General features: G+C 38.0%; 1 protein-coding gene and 1 long non-coding RNA gene across 2 annotated transcripts in view; both read right to left on the bottom strand.

Annotated features, from left to right (window-relative positions):
* tmtops2a (teleost multiple tissue opsin 2a) overlaps positions 1-23,284 on the bottom strand; it is a 54,480-nt gene that overhangs the window by 19,827 nt on the left and 11,369 nt on the right. The gene's annotated exons all lie outside the window — the stretch shown is intronic.
* On the bottom strand, positions 13,595-17,113 carry LOC311092053. The gene is made up of 2 exons (XR_014608201.1): positions 15,595-17,113; positions 13,595-14,544 (listed from the first exon to the last, which is right to left on the bottom strand). It is a non-coding gene; the product is annotated as an uncharacterized lncRNA (long non-coding RNA).

Genomic DNA, 23,284 nt, shown 5'->3' on the forward strand with positions numbered 1-23,284 from the left:
AACCCTTTGAAAGGTGGCGAGAACTCCGCCGGCAGAAGGGCTTTCAGTAGCCTACGACATTCAATTGCTCTGTTTTTGCTGAACAGGTAAATCCATATTTCTTTCTAAACTGACGTTCATGTTCGCCAAACCAACACAAGGATGTAATTAGCTAGAACTATGCAGTCAGCGTTAACTTTGGTGAAAACATACAACATATGTTTCTAGCAGCTAGCGATCAATCTCTATTGTAAATGATCAAGCAAATTCACAGTAGGGCGACAATTTGTGTGAATGATTGTTTTGATCCACTGTTTGTTATGAATTTGAATGTTCATTTATAGGCTGTTGACAACTTTGACTAAATTTGTTTACGACGCTGCCGTTGTTTATGCTCACTGGGAAACGCGAAGCTAACGTTATCTTGTTATTATTGCGTCCTTGTATGGGAGCTATAGTAACCTCAGGTGGCGAAACGATTTTAAGATAATGTTTCTCTTTTTCTGCAATATATAAAACCCTTTATCTAACTTGGCGACATTACACATTGAATGAAGTATCAGTGAAACTTAATTTTGTTGTACTAGTGACTACTTTGACTTTCCTTTATGCCGGAAGGGAGGGGAGGAGGGAGGAGACGGGATGAGGGAGGGTCTAGCTAGCCTCCGTTTTGTTTGACAACAATTCAAATGTCAACAAGAAGTTATGACTCCCGGCATCGCTTATAGCACCTTTAAGGCTCTAGTAAACAGGATTTGGTAATCCTGAAATTTGGTATTTGGATCACAGTGATCCAATCCAAGGTTCCTTTAAAAAACTGGCACAAAAGTTAAATGGATCAGGTGATCCTGGATAGCAAAACATGGGATTTCCAAATCCGGATTCAATTTGATTCACATTTTTTGAAAAACTGGGCCCAGGAGATATTAAGTTGGATGGATGATATTGTTTCGTTGTATGCAGCAAAACAATCGATCAGGGATATTTTAAGAGAATAAGAAAGCCACATTGAATGATTCACCATGCAATCACGCAAAGGAGCTTGCTAAATTGATCAGCGGAAGTGCTTAAAACAAATCTCAACAGACTATAGAAGGAATGATTATTTTAAAGAGCATTTTCAATTAATTGATCCTGTGGAGTACCGTTTTGATAGGCTACAACAAAATACCTTTGTGTATGTCTCAGTGTTGAGAGTTCTTGAAGTGTTACTCAACAGAGCTGATTTCTTGGATAGAGCTGTTTTTGTTGAGAAGGAGTTACCAGGACAGTACACATCTACTCGTAGTGGGCAGTATTACAAAGAAAACCAACTTTTAGGTGTTCAAAGTGTTTGGATTTCAGTGGGTATCTACATTGATAATTTTGAGGTTTCCCTTACGAAAAAGAAGTATACTTCAAGTTAATTTTATGAAGTATACTTAAGTAATGTTCAAGTATATTTTTAAGTATACTTTATGTAGTAAGTATACTAATATCAATGTGTACTTGTAGTAAACTTGTAAGTGTAATGCTTAGGACTAAATTGGCCCACTTTTAGTATATAAAAGTATACGTTTAAGTGTACTATAAGTGTAAGAGTAGTAAACTACTTAGTTTACTATTTTAATACAAGCAGTACATTTTTTAGTTTATGAAAGTACACACTGAAGTGTACTCTCAGTAAACTACTAGTTTAGTAGTTTATACTACTTGTAAGTTTTCTTTAAGTGAACATAACATTATACTTATAGTTTACTATTTATATATTATTTTTGCACTTGCAATATACTACTATGTTCAAATGTAGATATTATTTTTTATACTTGAAAAATACCTTTAACTGTACTTTAATTTTAAAAACTTATTAGCTTCATGCATCCTTTTTTTAATCAACACTTGAATTTCAGTAAGTTTCATAAAGAAAGGCAACATTTTAAACAAAAAAGTTGAGAAAATCACATTTTTGTCAAAGACTACGCCTTGATCAGATTCAGAACGATGATCAAAACACAGATGGAGTAGATAGAGTCCAACACCCCCAAAGCTTCACAGTCATTTTCTCTTCATGGGTTACGCTTCATTTCATTTGGTAATATTAAGCAGTTTTGATTCATCAATGTTTGATGATCACATTATTTTACATTTGAGTGAGCAATCTTCTATCACTAAAAAATTAATATATTTAATAGGATACTATACTATATGCTCGATCAAAAGAGTTAACACAACTACAAGCCAAGTATACTTTGAATACTTAATTATACTTTTAAGTATATCTCGATCAAAAGATTGAGTACAATTACAAGCCAAATATATTTGGACTTTTCTCTCAGTATAATTCAAGTACACTTAAGTGTAATTTTAAGTATATTTCTGAGAAGTACATAAAGTATATTTTTGAGAAGTATATAAAATGTAGACTGAAAGTATAAATATACTTCTTATTCGTAAGGGTTGCAATCCCCTGGGCACTTCACAAAAGATTCACAAGATCCAGCTGTTTGTTGGGTGCTTATAAATTTTCCTGCCAAATTCCGTTCTACACTTCCCTCGATACAACTGGTTCTACATACTAACATTTGGCTATGACTAATTTTTCGATATATATATAAATTCCCCCGAAGCCCCCTAGCATTTACTGTCGCCCCCAGGTTCAAAATTGCTCCTACGCCCCTGATCTTACCCAAACATTGGAGTGTCTGTGCTCAACTAAGGCAGAGGCGGCATCTATGCCGGTGAACCGAACAATGGTGTAATGATTCAGTTCGACTCCCAAGACAAGACGATGCTCACCCGACTGGCCAATAGGAACGTGGCCCCGCCCATGACACCATTTTCACAGCAAAAGCAAAATCCTGACACGAGAGCAAGAAATTGCATCGAGAGCAAAGAAAAGCGTTTTGAGAGAAACTTTTTTTTTTTTGAGAAAATGTTTTCACACTGATAGCAAAATACATATATTTGAGAGTTTTTTTCAAAGTATTTTGAGAGAGATTTTTTTTCTCAGAAATAATTTTAAAAATTTCAAATTTATATTTTATGTTCTATGAGAAAATACTTTCTCTCAAAACTTTGTCTCAAATATTATTTTTTGCTATTGGTATGAAAACTTTTTCTCTCAAATATTCTTTTTTCTCTCATGAAATGCTTTTTTGCTATCAGTGTGATAACTTTTTCTCTCAAACTTTTTTTTTCTCTCAGATCATTTATTTTCTCGCATGTAATAAAGACACAATTCTAGCTCCATAACGGTCTTGCTAGCTTTCAAGAAAGCTTTTTTTAAGCTAAGAACCAGTGTAGATTTTGCCAAGTCAGCAAAGATGACATATAGACACAAGATGCTAGTTGTTTTCAGCTTCGAACAGCACAACTCCATTACAGATGAACTGAGAGACCACCATGAGCTTCAGAGCAGACTTAAAAAAGAAGGTGTTCTCATTAAGCACCTTTCTTTCACCCAATAACTCGGTTCCCACCAGATGTCCTACATGACACTGGTGGGAAGGTCTATTTGAGTTATAAATTTGCTTGAAAGAACTCATCTCAAAGGGAAATTTTTACTCTTCTTACTCTGAACAACTGTATTAAATCCTTATAGTTGATTTTTTTTCTCAGTGATCAGTCTGATAGCACAAATTCAACAATTGTTATACGAAAGCAAAGAAAATGGAAAATTACTGCTTCACAACACTGTTCTGAGACATTGAAAACCTTGAGATTGAGACATTCCCTCTGATCTTCAACCAGTGAAAGCACTACAGCACACAATCATGAGATTAAAATGTGTAGCAATAGTAAAGAATAAATTAAATTAATATAATATGAAAGAATATGAATACAGCAGATATAGAAGAAATGTTGTTTCAATGTTTCAAACTCAATTTTCTTTCTTCTGTGGAACTCAAAGATATTTTGAAAGATTTACGAGGTGTTTTTGCCAATACAATTCTTTCTTTTTCTTTTTTTTTTTTTTACATATTTAATCTCTTAAACAATATAAAAGTGTTAGATCAACATGGTTGTGTATTCTGCTGCCAACGGGTAATCGCATCAATGCTGATATGCAGTCTAACAGTACAATTGCAAGTGTGACATTGTTTGGGTATATAGGCATCAATTATTTGTTTTTAGTGCTATGGCTGAATTGGAACAAGCTTCAAAACATGACCACCGTTACTTTCCAAATGAAGTTGTGTAGGAAGATGTTTAACACTGGTCCAGCAGAATTCAATCAATAAAAAAAAAAATGTCTTTTTACCCTGTTTTTATGCAGCTTTTTACTCCAGGACACAGAGCCAGGAGACAATTACACAAAAGGAATGAAGATCTTAGGGTTAGTTCACCCAAAAATTAAAATTTTGTCAGTAATTACTCACCCCATGTTGTTCCAACCTCATAAAACTTTCGTTCATCTTCGGAACACAAATTACGATATTTGATGAAATCAGAGAGCTGTTTTACTCCTTCATAGGCTTCTATTTAATTTCATTATGCCGGCCCAGAAAAGTTAGAAAAGACATTGTTAAAATAGTCCAAGTGACTACAGTGGCTCAACCTTAATGTCAGGTTTGGCTTAGACGAAGCAGACAGAATGGTAAGTTAAATGCTTTAATTTGCAGAATGGATCGGTACAGCGAAACAGGGGAGTAAACAGTAAGTTGAATTTCAGATGATAGCTTAACTGAAGTGTAACCAAGTCTCTCTCTCTCTTTCTCTTGCAGATGATGATGAAGGAGTTCCTTAGAAGACGGAATGGTGACTGGCTGAGAAGATCAGGATCAAAGGTAGGTATTCAGGTAAGTATGGCAGAGAGTCTGTGTCATGTGTAGACGAGATCAGACAATGACTGAATGTTTGTAGCAGGTATATATGGGTGAACTGATGATGAGGTCCAGGTGACGGTGATTAATAATCAGGTGACAATGAGCGTGTGAATGACTGAGTGGGCGGAGTGAGGGAATGAGTGGAAGGAGATGGTGATGGAATCCTGACACTTAAAGGGATAGTTCACCCAAAAATGAAAATTATGTCATCATTTACTCACCCTCAAGCTGTTTCAAACCTGTATGAATTTATTTTTTCTGCTGAACACAAAAGAAGATATTTTGAAAAATGTCGGTAACCAAACAGTTGATGGACCCCATTGACTCCCATAGTATTTTTTTTCCCTACTATGGAAGTCAATGGGAATGCATCCAGGAAATGCACACTTTTAAACCATTTTAAACACTACATCGAGACCCATTTGCGTCATCTTCTAAGTTCTCGCTCATGCGTCGTGGCGCTCTCGTGAACTCACTTGATATGGTTTCAATGGTATTGTTCTCTGATGAGTCCACCTTCACTGTCTTTCCCACATCCGTGGGAGTTACAGTATGGAGAAAAGAGACTTAACATCCAGACTGTTGCGTGTCCAGAGTGAAGCATAGGAGTGGATCAGTGATGGTTTGGGCTGCAATATCATTGTATTCTCAACTGTGCTTGATGGGTGCGTCACTGCAAAGGACCACTGAACCATTCTGGAGATCCATGTGCACCTAATGGTTCAAACATTGTACCCTGAAGGGGTGCCATGTATCAGCATGATAATGCACCAATACTCACAGCAAGACATGTGACAGAATGGTCTGATGAACATGAAGTTGAACATCTCCCATGGCATGTACAGTCACTAGATCTTAATATTTTTGAGCCATTTCGGGGCATTTTGGAGGAGCAAGTCAGAAAATGTTTTGCATCACTATCAGCATCACAGTGACATGGCCACTGTTCTGGAAGAGGAATGGCTCAAAGACCTTCAGGGCACAGTGAAGGACTTGTATCTGTCATTCCCAAGACAAAGTGATGCTGTTTGACAACAAAAGGAGGCCCTCCACCACACTAATGAAAAGATGTTTCAGTTTCATATATATATATATGTATATGTATATATATATATATATACAGTATAATGGCCATGGAAAGTTTACTGTATTATCTTTTACTACATGGACAATGAAACTGAAACTCAATGAAACTCTTCATTTGCATAAAGCTAAACATATTTCATATTTGTTGCATCGCTGGACATGCCTACATCCAGTCACCAACGGTCACTGTGGTTTGTGTCACCGGAAATCGCCAGCTCTCCATTGAAATTAATTTGATCATGACGCTATGTCACTGCATATCACTGGTGGTATGAAGCAGGCTTTAAGTTGTCGTCGCCTTTGAACCTATACCGTGAACCTGGTTTAGGTAGCTAGCCATGTTTCAGTTTAGTTTGCACAACCCTGGGTTTTAGGCACCATGAAATCAAGCGTATAGCATTAGTTCTGTTAGGTCACATTAAGCTTGTATCAGCCTATCCACGTCTACCAACAGGAATACGACACCTATCACAGCATCTATATATATATAAGGTCCATTCAGTATTATCATCAGCTTATACCCATACAGAACAAAAATCTATGGGAATATACTGCAAAATATAATGCGATATATTACATAATACATTTCCATATATGGGAAACTAGAGCTATTATTTTTCAATATACAGCAATATAATTAATTGACCATGTATGGCTATATATTAATAAATATTAAATATTTATAAATGAAGACAAAAATAGCATTGCATCTAATATTCACAAAGTTTTATCCTTTATTGTGTACATATATTGCACACACGTTCTCATATACAGTATTACACATACAGTACCATATCTGATTACATATACATCTATATATTATAAAGTGTATTACTGAATATAAAATTACATACATTATGATATTTTAGTAAATATATTGTCACATATTTTTCAATATATGAAAAGCGTCAATTCCTTATGTATTATTTAAAGGTGGGATCAATAGTTTTTGAAAAACACTTTTGGCCAGTGTTGATATTTGAAATCACCAAAACAAACACGTCCCTACCCCAAAAGGTTCTCGCCCCTAATTTGATAGCTCCACCCCACACTTACGTATGCAACCGTAACCCAGGCAACGACTATGGCGAAATCTGCTGTACCTGCTGGCCAAGGGTATGATGTCATGCAAGCAATGTGATACTATGGTAATCCATGTCGAATGTGTTTTGGTAGTAATGTGCGTTTTAACGCGTCAATGGTTCAGCTCCGTTTCACGTGGAAGACGACGCTCAACACCCATCCCCAAAACACAAAGTTATCATGATCAACTCGATAGCATGAGCACGACAGTTATAGTAACAAATATATTACAACTGTAACAAGATTAGGGGGTTATATCAATCACTAAATGAGGAACCAAAGGATACGAGTTCTCACTTACATCATATTAAACAGAGTAAAGATTATGCGTATTTTGGCGTGCTGTCCAGGGGAGGGCTCCGGGCTCGGAATTTGGCCCGAACCCAGAGTATTCGTTCATTAATAAACACGCAAAATCACTGTGAAAACACAGACCGGACGTCAAAAGACAACGAGCGCAGCGCTGAAAAGGGGCGGGGCTACATAAGGTCTATAGGGAATTTTTTTTTTTTTCATAAGGGTAGCGTTGCTCAGCAGCTAGTTAAACTGCAAATTCGGCGGCCGAAATAAAAATAATAAATAATCTAAGATTATCTCGTCCCGGGCCCAGGCAAGACTGTCAGCTGGCCTGGTTGCAAGGCTTGAGATCATATTGATTATTGACAATTTGCCTTTCTTATCTGTTGTCACTGGCAATGTGCTTGTTGCTGCCAACATGCTGTGTTTAAACCCATCAAGTCAGGTCACTTGTTTGTATAGCGTTTCGTACAGTGCAATTGTTTCAAGAAGCTGGCAGTCAGTGATAAACAGGAAATAGTGATTCAGTGATGCGAACAGAATTTTATTCTGCTGTAAGCAGCTCTAAAAAGACAATAATAAACAGTCATTATTAATTGAAATCAGATCAGTGCTGATTATAGCCGGGTATCGGCAACATGTTTGTAATTAAGACTATCTAGGTGTTGTTGAAAACATGCTTGTCACTTTAGGCTTATCTGGTGTCATTGCAACATGTCGTGCTAAGCTTATCTGGGTATCATCAACATGCTTACTGTTGTTATCAAAACTTTCTGTTACTTAGGCTAGTTTTATTGTCAAAACACTGTACTAAGCTCAGCTCATATTTGTTCCTTAAGCTTATAATGTATCAGAAAATGGCCAAGGTTATCTGGTTGTATTGGAAAAACGCTTGTTACTCAGGCTTATGTTTATCATTGTAATCCTGCTTGTTGCTTTAGGCTTACCTGGCTATTATTGCCAACATGCTGTGCAGCATATTTGGAAAAATATATTACAGACCAGAGGTTACAGACCTTACTCCAATAGTGTGCGGTATTTCCAGGTGAAGAGGATATTTGAAGAGGAAATCTCCATCTCTCATCTCTAGCTTACATATACTAACCATAAGCATGCAGCGCTTCATTGATGTTGATTACTTAATCTTCACTTTCTTTTATTCCAGACAGCATGTAGTTTATGGAAATATTACATTGAAATGCTCAGAAGAAGAACCCTTCTGTCTGTGCCTGCTTGACTTCAATGTTTGCCTGTTAATCACTTGCTTTTTTTTCTCTTGCACTGGTTGCTAAGCTAAACAGTCTGGGTAAGGGCAACATGCTTGTTGCTTAAGGCTTTCTGGCTATTGAGGCAACATGCTTGTTAATGGTAACATACCCTTAATCCATTACAAATGTAAAATTTTAGTTGATCTATTATTAAGCACTTAGTTTAAATGAATATAAATATAACGATAATATAAATAAGCTTTAGAATCAATTGATAAAGCAATAACAATGACTGCATGTGAGTTTAAATGTTCAAATCTCTCTCTATATATATCAACTATATAAACAAACTTCACAACTTTTACTTGCACTGATAGAGCAAGATTTTTGCTTTTAGTTGTCTTCTTTCGTAGACAGCTCTTTTCTTCTTGCTATGTAAATTTATAATTCAGAATCATAATATTCTGCAGAAGAGATAAGTAAATCGCACTGCTTCTCTCACAAGAAGAGAAGTTTCACTGTTGCACGGCATGTGATTGGCTGTTCGCTGCTGATGTCACACCTAAACTCCTATACTCAGGATCAAAGGCTGATTGGATTGGTTTGGTTTTGTCAACTCAAAACTAATCCTGTAGCCCTGAGTTTGTTCAACTACCATCATGATATAGGCCCCTGCTCACTTTGGAAAGAAATTTGGAGTTGTTTTCCCTCAGTTTGTTTCTGTCACCGGACCTTCTTCAGAACCGGTGCCCAGTGAATCGATTCCTTGGAACCGTTAGCATGCCTGCTTAACGATTCCGCTTACCGGTTCCGCTCGTTCAAATGTGACACGACGTCACACACATGCTGCGTTGTTTTGGTTCAGAACGTAGCAAACACTATGAGCAAACATGGCATCGAGGCAGAAGCACTTTGACCGCGTCCTAACTACATGCGACGCGACGGCGCGACACGCGATAAAAAGTATCACTTTCCATGTTAATCAAAGTTTAACCAGCCGCGACACGCGGCGATTCTATTTGAAACGGATCCTATTTTACTGCGACGTCGCGCTGGAACAACAATCTCAAAGTGTGGCAATGATAATATCATGTACTATTTATGTGCTTAATGTTAAAAGCGTGTATAATGTGACTGAATATCATTTAGTGCTCACAGCTTTGTAGCTGTAAAAACAACAATGGATAAGTCACATCAGATCTTGAAATTAAACAAATGGAAACAAAAACGTTCAAAATGTGAAGAAAACCTGTGTATTATTTGACAAAGATTGTTTTAGTAACTCAATAGCCTAATCCAAAAGAGCACTGTTAATATTCCAAAAGGCACAAGCTCTTCCTTAACTGTTTTCAGTCTGTGTTTTTAGTTTTTATGGCACATAAATGGCAGTTTTATTTTGTTTTTTTGTCCAGACCAATGAATGTGAAAATTATCAATTTCCTAATCCTAAAGCACTCTTCTTGATAATCTTTCAAGGCACACACTAGCGTGCCATGGCATACTGGTTGAGAAACACTGCCCTAGGCTATAGGTCCCTGGACTTTACTTTGAGAAGTAGCTCACCTACTTTTAGGGTTGTTCTGAGGTTGCTACACATAATTTGTGTATACTCTGTGCTGTGTCTTCTGATCAGATATTAAAGCGAGTTAATACAAACAAATTTGTACTTATTCCCTCACCCAATAAGAATCGATAAGAGAATTGATAAGGAATCGGATCGATAAGCAATATCGATAATGGAATCGGAATCGTTAAATTTTTATCAATTTCCATCCCTAGTCACCGTGAGCAGGGAAAAGGAGAGGCGAGGATCTAATCACAAGCAGTATTTATTAAAAAAAAACACACACAAAGAAAGATAATTCAAACAGGGAATGCTGATGACAATGATCCACACGTAATAAAAACATAAATCCAACAAGGAAGACGAGAATAATCCAACGAGGAAACAGCTGACACAACAGCCTTAAAAAATGTGTAAAGACAATGACTGACAAACCAAGACTGAAACACAGGGGTAGACAATTTTTTTGAGGAGACACTTTTTCTTAGTTTTTTGATATACACATTGGGCCCTATTTTAACGATCTGAAACGCAACTATCAAATGCGAAACACAAGTAACTTTGTGGGCGGATCTCGGGTGTTGTTGCTACTATACTGGTGGAATAAATGACTCTTGCACCCGACGTAAATCTAAAATGGGTTGGTCTGAAGTAGCTACATTATTCATAGGTGTGGTTTGGGCGTAACGTGAAATAAACCAATCAGAGCGACATCTCACATTCCCTTTGTTGTTCTCAGGCGCGCTTGTTCCATGGCAGGTTGCTATTATAACGGCGGATTTGCCGGGCGCACTCCAGAAGCGGTTCACAGCCAAGGAGACCAACGTTCTCGTCAGGGCTGTAAAAGACAGAGAAGTGACATTGTATGGGGATGGGAGAAACCCACCCAAATAAGCTTAGGTTAAACAGACGTATACTAAATGTGTAAGCTCGATTTATGCCTATTTTTTCACATCTTCATGGACACCACAATGATTTACCTCATGTGGAATATTTTTCCTTGTAATTATGTATGGTTTGTAAAAATGGCAACTGCTACATCTGTGTGTAGATGAGAGAAGCAAAGTGTATGCGCGTTGTGCACACGCTACATTATGGACAAGCATGCACCCTTAAAATAGCATCTGAACGCGCCACTGAAAATGCACCACTGACTTTATGGAATTAATTTTGTGCCAATAATAATGAACGTAACTTTTCAAGAAACTAATGAAAATATAAATGAAACTGAATAAAATATCTTTGAAACTGAAAAAGAATAAATCGCAGGCAAATTTTTTGACTTCGTTTTTAATACACTGCATGTTTTGCTAACTATTTCTCATATTTCAGTCGTTGTTCTGAACTTACAAATGCGCTTCCAGAGTTTTCATTTACACTTCTGAAGTTTTCGTTTACGCTGCCTTAGTTTTCGTTTGCTGTTCTGACACATTTCTCTCGTGGGGGCGGGGCTAGTAGCAGTGTGTTCTCATTGGCTACTGAGGTTTTTATTGACAGCTTCTTGACCTGGAAGTGAAGACGTCAGTGGTGTGTTTATGTGTGGATTTGAGCGTCTGTAAGCGCAGCTTTCTATTTCATTTTAGTGATATTAAGTTATGTTTGTTACGTTTACGCTGCCTTAGTTTTCGTTTGCTGTTCTGACACATTTCTCTCGTGGGGGCGGGGCTAGTAGCAGTGTGTTCTCATTGGCTACTGAGGTTTTTATTGACAGCTTCTTGACCTGGAAGTGAAGATGTCAGTGGTGTGTTTATGTGTGGATTTGAGCGTCTGTAAGCGCAGCTTTCTATTTCATTTTAGTGATATTAAGTTATGTTTGTTTTTTAATTGTATCTGTATTTACCTGCTGCTACTACTTTGTCGACAGAAGCTTTTAGGAGCACAAGAGATCTATTCAGTCTATTCAGGTGTAATTGTACATTAAGTAAGGAATAATTGACGACAGGCCGTTGAATTATTAGAAAAATAATGCACACCCGAGGTGGTAATGCGGTCACGACGCGAAGCGGAGTGGCCGTTCACCTCGGGTGTGCATTATTTTTCTAATAATTCAACGGCCTGAAGTCAATTATTCCGCTTATACTACAGTTACCACACCTCGAAACATTGTTCAGATTATGTATTTCAAGACGTTTGTAAAGTTTTTGTCATTAAAACGCTCTTGTATGTAGGACTAATTTCTTACGCATCTAGTCCAATGCCTCCGTTGCTAATTCCAAAACGTCATTTTAGAGTTAGTAACGGAGGTTTGAGCCACTGATAGCAGACTAAAGCTGGGGACACACGACTAGCTGACACATTCTCTGACTGTTTTCATCGACTGCAGCAGATTTTAAACACCGACTTTGAACACAGACTGAACGCGCTGGACGCGCGTTTGGGCATTATCAGTCATAAGTATCAAATTGCATTCATAACCGGCCTTAAAGTGTGTCCCCGGCTTTATGCAGTTATTAATGCAGTTATTAGAGAGAGATGTTGCAATAATGAGACAGAAAAGCATGTGCGTCAGTATTATTAGCCTATTTATTTATTAATTTAATTCGTTTTAATTAATTCGTTCATTCTTTTTTTTTTTTTTTTTTTTTTCATTGACAGATGACAGTAGACTATAGCCAAATAAAAGAAACACAAAGCCCTTTTAACAAGTGGGCCTATAAATAATTATTTATTTATTATTATCTGCAATAAAAATCCGTACTGCAGGACTATCCATTTATTTAGCCTATATTCAGTTTAATTTTCTATTGATTATAATATAGACAGGACTATATACTTTATTTATTAAAATTAAACTGCATGTTTCCATTGATTGTGAAGCTAGACATTGAAAATTGCAGATCAAGCGCATGGGGCTAAATGCTTTTTCTTGTTATGAATTGTATCCTATTTTCCGTTATTACCGTTAACTACGCGAAGTGATTTGGAACTGTAATGCGGTCAAGACCTGCCTGGAACTACTTTAGCCGTGCGTTTCCCTGAAAATAATGCACACCTTAGAACGTTCGTCAACCAATCAGATTCAAGCATTCAACGGCCCTGTAGTATAAAGTACTGTATATAATACTTAAAATATTGTATAGTGTCCAATGTTTTCGGAGAATATTTGTTTATTCCTGATGATTCTTTTACATGTTAGGCTCTGATTAGGTTGAGCTGTTACAATTTAAAGAGAATACTAGCAAACGTGTGTGATATATTCAGCCATCAAGAAAGTTTCACTTCAACCAGGTAATCAAGGTTGGCAACCATGGCCATCACACTACTCATTGTTAGCATGATATACATTTACACCATCAAAATTAATGATCACTTAAATAAGAGGAATTTAAACAATATGAAAATTACAATCGTGGCCTGCTGTCAGATGATACAGACCTCAAAGGGCATTTCATTACATATGTCACACAAAGAATGTTCTTGTTGCCATTTTTTTATTGATAATTGTATTTAGTTATTTCATTTAATTAATACTATCTTCTAACATTTAAAATTGTAAATTTATTTTAACAATCATCAACCGTTTCAATTGTGACTTATACAACCAGTTAAATGAATGTAATTGAAAATATGAATTCAAATAAATTTACATTCTTTATTGTCACTAAAGCATATACACAAGTATCAGAGTGAAAGTCTTGGATGCAATTATGTTGTGACAGGAAAGAATCCAAAAAACATTAACTGCATACTATACATGTAATGCACAGTATTCTCATGATATACAAAATGCAATTACAAATACAGAATACATTTTAAAAATGCATATACATTTTAAATGTTGCAAAGATTCTTTGAACATTTCCTGTTGCAGTACAAGTAACAAAGCAATCCCAGATGTATGTGACTTTCTTCTTCACATAAACATGAACAAAGATTTTTAAGGAAATAATCCATCTCTGTGAGTCCATATAATACAAGTGGATTGTAACCCACGTACGTAAGACAGTTGGTCGGAAGTGATTTTTAATATTTAAAACAGTTTACATTATTAGTATTTATTTTATCTAGCCTATTGTTTCACTTCAGAAGGCATTGATTCATCCACTGAGGTCGCATGGATTACCTTCACGGTCACTGTGTGTGGTTTTTAAAGCGTCTTTAGGACTCGCAGAGATGGATTACTTTCCTTACAATCTTAATTTGTGTTTATCTGTAGAAAGAAAGTAAAATGCATCTGGGACAGCATGAGTGTGAGTAAAATAAGTTAGAATTTTATTTTTGGGTGAACTATGCCTTTCTTGGTATGCTAATCCAAGATCAGCATAGACTCATAAGAATAAAGTGCAACCTCTTGTGTACTTGTGAACTGTGTTTGTTTTAATCTAGAGGAAATTAGAATATTTGCTAGTTTATATTAAAATAAAATAAATCAGGTGTCTGAAGATCAAGATCCCAGTCATTCAAAGGTGATGTGTCTGAACAAGGTAAGATTATTGTCTGATGGGGACAGTGGATCTCTGGTACTATCACTCTATCCTGTGTCAGCATCAGAATTTTGTTTATGGAAAAGTTGCTCCACTCCCTGGAAAATGAGAGAGGAAATGTATTATAATATAACAATACAAACTGCTTTGAACTCCCACATACAGTAACAAGTTGCAGACTTAAAATATGTATTCCAAACAAATTATATAAATGTTTTAAGGGATTTTACAGTACTAAATATTTACATCGGAGTCATGCAGCATTTATCATCTGTAATACTGTTGAGTAACCAGTAGATGGCTGTATAGCCCTATATATATATATACTGTATATATAAACATATATCCATGGCTGTGTATTCCCTAGTTTGCTGGATGTTTTCAGCCATAATTACTTGCATGTATTAAGTTTTTAATTTGGACATATATTTATTATTAAAGACTATTAAAGATTAAACATTTTTCTCAGAAATGTTCATTTGAAGTGCAATTTTTTGCATTATTATTAGTCAAATATGGACACAGAAAAAGCATTTTGTTACTCATACTAGCTACATATAATAGCTTTATCAGTCATCTTTATTACACAAAAGTAATCAGAATAAATATTGCGACCAGGATAATTGATAATTGATCAAAATAATTGAGTGTTTACATATTATGAACAGAGATGTGTTCTGTGGTGAAGTCATGTCTCTCCTCTTTCAAAAACTCTGCATCGCAAATTAATCAGCAATTGAGAAATTCAGGTTTAAATAGCTTTATTGGCATGGTAAAAAAAAGGCTTTACATTGCCAAAGTTGAATCAGGCAGTGATTGACAGCACTCTGGTCCTATGGCATCGGTTATTGACTGATACAGTACTTTTTGTACTGTAGGCTACAGTACAGATACTGTACAGTACTCTAGCCCAATGTTGTTTGGGGTAGCTGGGGGGAAATATGATCTAATCGAAGACTGTAACCGAATGTAGATAAACAAGTCATGTACTGATTGGGCTAAGTTAAATCAAGACAACACAGCTGTATAATGTTATGGACTCTCACTGAGCTCTAAAATGCCTCTCCACCTGAAAAAAGCCAGTACTGTATTATAAATAGTATTAGTATAGTATTATTAAAAAAAAATAAAAAAATAATCAGACTTACCACGAGTAGGCTATCCAGTATCCTGATAGGGACGATGACTAATGATAATGATATCATTCATCTGTACTCTTCCTTCTATAAGAAATCATCTCAACAATATAGTGTAGCAGCAAATAAATACAGATATAAACTTAATATCACTAATATGAAATAGAAAGCTGCGATTACAGACGCTCACATCCACACATAAACATACCACTGACGTCTTCACTTCCAGGTGAAGAAGCTGTCAATCAAAAACTCAGTAGCCAACACACTGCTACTAGCCCCCACGAGAGAAATGTGTCAGAACAGCAAACGAAAACTCAGGCAGCGTAAACGAAAACTCCAGAAGCGTAAATGAAAACTCTGGAAGCGCATTTGTAAGTTCAGATCAGCGAAAGAAATATGAGAAATAGCAAAACATGCAGTGTATTAAAAACGAAGTCAAAAAATTTGTCTGCGATTTATTCTTTTTCAGTTTCAAAGATATTTTATTCAGTTTCAATATACATTTTTATTAGTTTCTTGAAAAGTTACGTTCATTATTATTGGCACAAAATTAATTCCATATGACTTTAGACTAGGTTTTTCCTGGTCTGTTGCGGAATTGTTTCATGGAACTGCAAAATAGCACCAAGGAACGTTTGCGCCGGAACACGGTGCAAAATAGGAATGATACATGCGTCGGTGTACAAAGTCAATTGCGCTGGGTGCTAGATATGGCCCATTATATAGACACACATGAATATAGTTTGTCAAGTTTAGAGAACTCCTGCAGATATTTCCTGCTCAGTGTATAGGGAGCAGTAAACTCATTGTAAGAACCGTGTTAATCAGAATGCAGTCTCTACAACCACACACATGGCACGCATGTTCTAAAGATCCACTAGTACATCAATCCCATAAATGTCATGAAATCCAATGGCAATTCTACAGTATTTGATCTGACAGGCTCCAACAAGATCACTCAATATCTGTACAACAGGGTGATCATTGTGCTGTTAGTCTTAGTAGTAGAAAATGCAAAATTATGGAACAAAATACAGTTCCCTTTCGTGGTCACTCCGAGTTACGTCGGATGACGACGAATGGGGTGGTTTTGCTTAGAAAGCCTCTCACCTTCGAGTATACAAAACGAGCCAATGGCAAGAAAATGTCGTGGGTATATAAGGAAGTACGCTGGCAACATGCAGATATGTTTTCGCTTCGGAGCCAAGAGTTTTCTTCACTCCTACAAGCCATTCTGAATCATCTTCACTCTACGAGACGAGCGGCTCTTCAGTGTGTTGGTGTGACGGCGCGTTCCAGCGAGATCGCATTGCCTGCTGCTGATCTGTGCAGTGATCTGCCGACAGTGTGTGTATTTCTTCCTCTCTCTAAAAGAGCTGCACGCGGCACGTCTTTTTCAAGACGGCTCGCCCGTGTATTTACTGGATGTGGGCGCGTGATTCATCTGCCTAACGGTCACGAGCGCTGTTTCGCGTGTTGGGCTTAATCATGCTCGGCAGCGCTCGTGGATGAGTCATGTTTTCATTGCGGGAACATGACCATCGCAATGTTTATAGATCGAGACTCAATGATCCTTGTGTGAGAGTCCCCTCTGCCACACCCCAATCTATCTCTTCCTCGAGAGGGGATACTTTGGCTGGTGGCCAGGGTGATCTGAGGGTTGGTGTGGCATAATTCCGACGAGGCCCCTGTCATGAGAGCGGAGGTCGCCACCCTACTGGCGAAGGGTGCGATCGAGACTGTCCCTCCAGCCGAAATGAAATCCGGCTTCTACAGCCCCTACTTCATTTTACCGAAAGAATCCGGTGGGTTACGGCCAATCCTCGACCTGCGCGTCTTGAATCGCTCCCTTCACAGGATGCCGTTAAAGATGCTCACGGCCAAACGCATCCTCCAGTGCGTGCGGCCGCAGGATTCGTTTGCAGTGATCGACCTGAAGGACGCCTACTTCCATGTCTCCATTTTACCTCGACACAGACCGTTTCTTCGGTTTGCTTTCGAGGGGTGGGCATACCAGTACGCGGTTCTCCCATTCGGGCTAGCCCTGTCTCCTCACGTCTTCACGAAAGTCCTCTCCGGGAACACGGGGTTCGCATCCTGAACTATCTCGACGACTGGCTGATCCTAGCTCACTCTCGAGACCAGGTTTGCGAACACAGGGACCTAGTGCTACGGCACCTAGCTCGTCTGGGCCTTCGGGTCAACTGGGAGAAGAGCAAACTCTGCCCCGTGCAGAGGATCTCTTTTCTCGGTATGGAAATCGACTCGGTCGTGCAGTCTGAGCTGACTTGCCTTCGTCTATTCGAGGGCAAGAGTGCGGTTCCACTGAAACTATTTCAGAGGCTCCTGGGGCATATGGCATCCGCAGCCGCAGTAACGCCACTCAGATTGCTTCATATGAGACCGCTTCAGCTTTGGCTTCGCGATCGAGTCCCGAGTTGGGCATGGCAACACGGCACGCTCCAAGTCCCAGTGACTCCGGCCTGCCGTCAGACCTTCACCCCATGGATGAACCTCAGTTTTCTATGGGCCGGAGTGCCCTTAGAACGAGTTTCCCGGCATGTTGTTGTATCAACAGATGCCTCCACCACGGACTGGGGCGCCATGTGCAATGGACATGCTGCCGCGGGCTCCTGGACAGGACCCCAGCGCCTTTGGTATGTCAATTGCCTCGAGTTGCTGGCTGTACGTCTCGCCCTGCACCGCTTCCGTGCGTTGCTCAGGGGTCAGCACGTACTAGTCCGATCAGACAATACCGCGACAGTAGCGTACATCAACCTTCAAGGTGGTCTACGTTCCCGCCGTATGTCGCAACTTGCTCGCCACCTCCTCATATGGAGTCAGAAGCATCTGAGGTCGCTTCGAGCCATTTATATCCCGGGAGACCTGAACCTTGCGGCCGACGAGCTGTCTCGGCTTCGGCCTCTCCCTGGAGAATGGAAACTCCATCCCCCGTAGGTTCAGCTGATTTGGGATCAGTTCAGGGACGCACAGGTAGATCTGTTTGCCTCCCACGACTCGTCCCATTGCTACCTGTTTTATTCCCTGACCGAGGGCACGCTCGGCACGGATGCACTGGCGCACAGCTGGCCGCGGGGCCTACGCAAGTATGCGTTTCCCCCAGTGAGCCTTCTTGCGCAGACCTTGCACAAGATCAGGGAGGACGAGGAGCAGGTCGTCCACATCATCGTCCACGAGACATGCCTATGCGTTAAAGTGGAACCTCTTCGTCAACTGGTGTTCTTCTAAACATCAAGAACCCACGAAATGCCCGATCAGTGTCGTGCTTTCCTTCCTGCAAGAAGGGTTGGAGCGAAGGCTGTCTCCCTCCACCCTGAAAGTGTATGTTGCCGCCATTGCCGCACATCACAACGCAGTTGATGGTAAGTCTCTGGGAAAGCACGACCTGATCATCAGGTTCCTGAGGGGAGCGAGGAGACTGAATCCTCCTCGTCCTCCCCTCGTACCCTCTTGGGACCTCTCAGTGGTTTTAACCCCCTGGGGTCGGCGGTATCGCCGGCGATACCAGCTCGCTTTTTTTTTTATCAGTGTAAAAGAGACTCATAAATACTCTATTGACTTTGATTTTCCATAGGAGTTTCATACATCAATCAATTCTGTTAAGTGTGTATTTTTTTTGTGTATACTCACAATAAAAACAAAGTGAAAAATAAAGAAAAATAAACACGAAGCGAGTTCTGCCTTCTCTCTGTCAGTTAAGTCTGAATTCTGAAACACGTCCGAAAATGAACCATAACTCAGCGAATACTCAGTCAAACAGTCACACAGGCACACAGGCATGAAGCTTGAATTCTCTTCTTTTAAATTAAGTAATTTTTATAAAAAACAAATATTCTCTGTTTATGTAATATGAATGAAAAGAGAGAGATGTCAGTCGTTCTCATCTCAGCTCATTACGTTTTAATTTGACTCCGCCCACGGAGAGCGTGCGCTATTCAAACGCAAATGTGAGGCGATCCATGCAATCCTGTGAAACGCCCACATCAGCTGGATAACACACACTGCGAGTTCACTTTCAGACTGTACTTTACGACGCTGTGAGGAATAATCTTGATAATAATCCTGGAAAATTTACCTCAGAAGTTCTAGAAGTTTCATTTCGAGGAGCAACAGATCCGGCTGAGGAATAGGTCAGTTCTATATTTGCTTTGTTCTAATCGCAAGTGTCTGTACACGCAAAAAGACTGTTTAAATATGAATCAGTTTTCATAGTCTTGCTTTATCACATATTATTTTAAGACATTCTGTGCGTGAATGAATGAATGCACAGATGCGCGCTGTTGTGTAGCTACAACAGCTGGCACAAATACTGTTTCAAAATGAATCGCGTTTCTGTGTGTGAATGAATGAACAGCTTTTAGCAAACTCTTGCTATACTAAGATGAGTAAAAATCGTCTACAAAAATCGGATAGATTATAAAGTTTTTACTGTAAAATACTGCCACATCAAATAAGCTTATAATGTTGCCAATTTCTGCTCATGTGTTAAATATATATATATATATATATATATATGTGTGTGTGTTTTGTCAAAAATAATCAACTAAGATATCCTTAACTTTGAAATACGTATGATAAAATGTATTTATATATATACATACATACATACACACACACACACACACACACACACATATATATATATTAGTGCTGGGAAAAAATTAATCGCGATTAATCGCATCCAAAATAAAAGTTTGTGTTTGCATAATATATGTGTGTGTACTGTGTATAATTATTTTGTATATATAAATACACACATATGCATGTATTTATTTAAGAAATATTTGCATGTATATACTGTATATACATTTATACATAATTTATATTATATATAAATATAAATAATTTATATATAAATAAATAAAAGTCTTAAATATATACATGCATATTTGTGTATTTATATATACAAAATAATTATACACAGTACACACACATATATTATGCAAACACAAACTTTTATTTTGGATGCGATTAATTTTTTCCCAGCACTAATATATATATATATATATATATATATATAATACTATTTTTGTCAAAAATAAAGTCATCAACTAAGATGTTAGATGTTCCAATGTTGGCTATATTCAAACTAATGAATACATATGATAAAATGTAGGCCTATAATAATTTTTTTACAAAGAAAGAGTACACTTGAAATATTGTTGAAATTGTAATTATTGTTGTAATTGTAACCTTTTTAATAAAATAGCAAAACATATTTACAAGATAGATGTAAGCAAAATCTTAAATGGTCAATATAAGTCTTCTTCTAAATATATCTTTGGTCCTTGCATTCATTCTTGTGGCTCAGTCAGTGTCACACCTGAATGAATGGCTCATTATGCAAGTCATTACACATAATGGGTGGGACATTGTATTCTCAGGTGTAAACCACTCCTCCTTCACGCCCCCCTCGCATATTGGCTTTCCAAGCAAAACCTGTCTTACACAATTTAAATCAATGTATTGTTTTATGTGAACGATAAAGCAAGACTATTTTCACATAATTTTGAAGCCAGAACTCGAAGCGACAACATCCATTAGTCAAAAGTCTTGTGGACACATATTTAGTATGAGTTTTGTGGTCTTATTTCAGCAACTTTCGTTTTTATTTAATAACCACGCATAAACATTATTCTCTTAAAAATACAAACATCTACATACATGTTGCTCACATATTATGGTAGCCCTGTTTGTGCTATATAGAGTGAATTTACACCTTTGCCATTAACATGCTTATAAATAACTGAAAAAAGCACAAATGTCAGGGCATGTCTTTTCACCAACAAACAACAATCACCAGAGACCTGCTTATCATCCTCCAAAAAGGAACTTTCTGAACAGATTTTGTGATTGATGTGTAGTCATTTGGATGGTTTTAAGCAGTGGATTGAGAAACTGAAGGGTGATATTTGGTGGATTGAGATTGGGCCTGCCGGTGGTAGTGGAGCCATTTTCCTCTACCTGGCCGGCTTCAGGCTTCCAGCCACCACCACCAGGCCGGCTTCAGGCTTTCAGCCACCACCACCTGGCCGGTTCCAGGCTTCCAGCTTCCAGGGTTAGTAGAACATGGCTCCTCCAAAGTTGAGGAACACAGAGGAGGAATATGCAACCATCATTCAGGTAAATGAACTGTTACAACAGCAAAAAGATATGTTCATGGCTCTGTTAAAGCAACAACAGGAAATGTTCAAGGACTTTGTTAAAATTATTATGGACTCAGTGAACACCAGAATGGATAACGTTTCCAAAGAATTACAAGAGCTAAAAGCAAGTTTACAATATACACAGAAGGACGTAGATGAACTTAAAGTCACTCAAGCTAAACAGTCTGAGCATGGAAAAATCACAGAAACTGATATAGTGAAAATCTGTGAGAGTCTGCAAGTTATGTGTGACAAACAAGAATATCTTGAAGGTCAATCAAGGATAAATAATATTGTGATTGATGGTGTTCCTGAATCCACTGGCGAATCCTGGGCAGACTCTGAAGAAAAAGTGAAGGACATTTTTAGGCAAAAACTACAACTACAAAGAGACATGGAGCGTGCACACCGAATAGGAAAACCTGAAGCTGCTAGAAATAGACCAAGATCTATTGTTGTTAAATTTCTGAACTTTAAGGACAAAGCTGCTGTTATGCAAAGAGCAAAGAACCTCAAGGGCACAAACATTTTCATTAATGACGATTACACTGATGCTGTGCAGTTAAAAAGAAAGGAATTGATGCCAAAGTTGAAAGAAGCACGTGACAAAGGAGACATTGCCTACCTCAGATACGACAAACTCATCATCCATTCCCGCACTAGCACCCCTAAGTAATCTCTGCGCAACTCTGAAGGTATGACAGCACATAAAACTCATGTACTCATTACCAAGAAAAGGCTTAAGACTAGCACATATTAATATAAACAGTCTCAGGAATAAAATCAATGAAGTTGCTGAACTGCTAAATGAGTATAAAATACACATTCTTGCTATCTCGGAGACTCACTTGGACTCTTCCTTTGATGACACAGAACTATTTATTGAAGGTTACAACATATACAGAAATGACAGAAATGGTTTTGGTGGTGGAGTAGCTTTTTATATTCAGAATCACTTGCCAGTAAAAATAAGAACTGATTTAATGAGTTTTAACATCAAAATATTATGGTTGCAAATGCATCTACCTCACCGAAAGTCGATACTTCTGTGTTGCTGTTACCGGTCACCAAGTGCCAATTGTGAATATCTTGACACTATCTGTAAAATGTTGGATATAAATACTAATGTAAGTCAGGACATATATTTCATGGGTGACTTAAACATTGACTGGTTTTCTAAAGACTGCCACTTGAAAAAAAAAACTGTTAACTACTGCAAATGCATGTGGACTTACTCAACTTATAAATAAGCCTACAAGAACATGTTTTAAGAGCGACGGCTCCAGAACATCTACCTGTATAGATCATATTTTCACAAACCGTCCTGAACTGTGTAAAAAGGTACTGTCTATTCCCACTGGTAGCAGTGATCATAATCTGATCATTTCTGTTTTAATAACCAAGCTGAGTGGATCTGGAACTGCAGTCTTATTTAAAAGATCTTATAAATTGTTTAAAAATGACAAGTTTATTGAAGATGTTCAAGCTATATGTTGGTCTGATGTGTTGGCAGCTAGTAATCCAGAAATTGC

This window comes from Abramis brama, assembly GCF_963993115.1.
Source record: "Abramis brama genome assembly, chromosome: 11".
In the NCBI taxonomy this organism is placed as follows: domain Eukaryota; kingdom Metazoa; phylum Chordata; class Actinopteri; order Cypriniformes; family Leuciscidae; genus Abramis; species Abramis brama.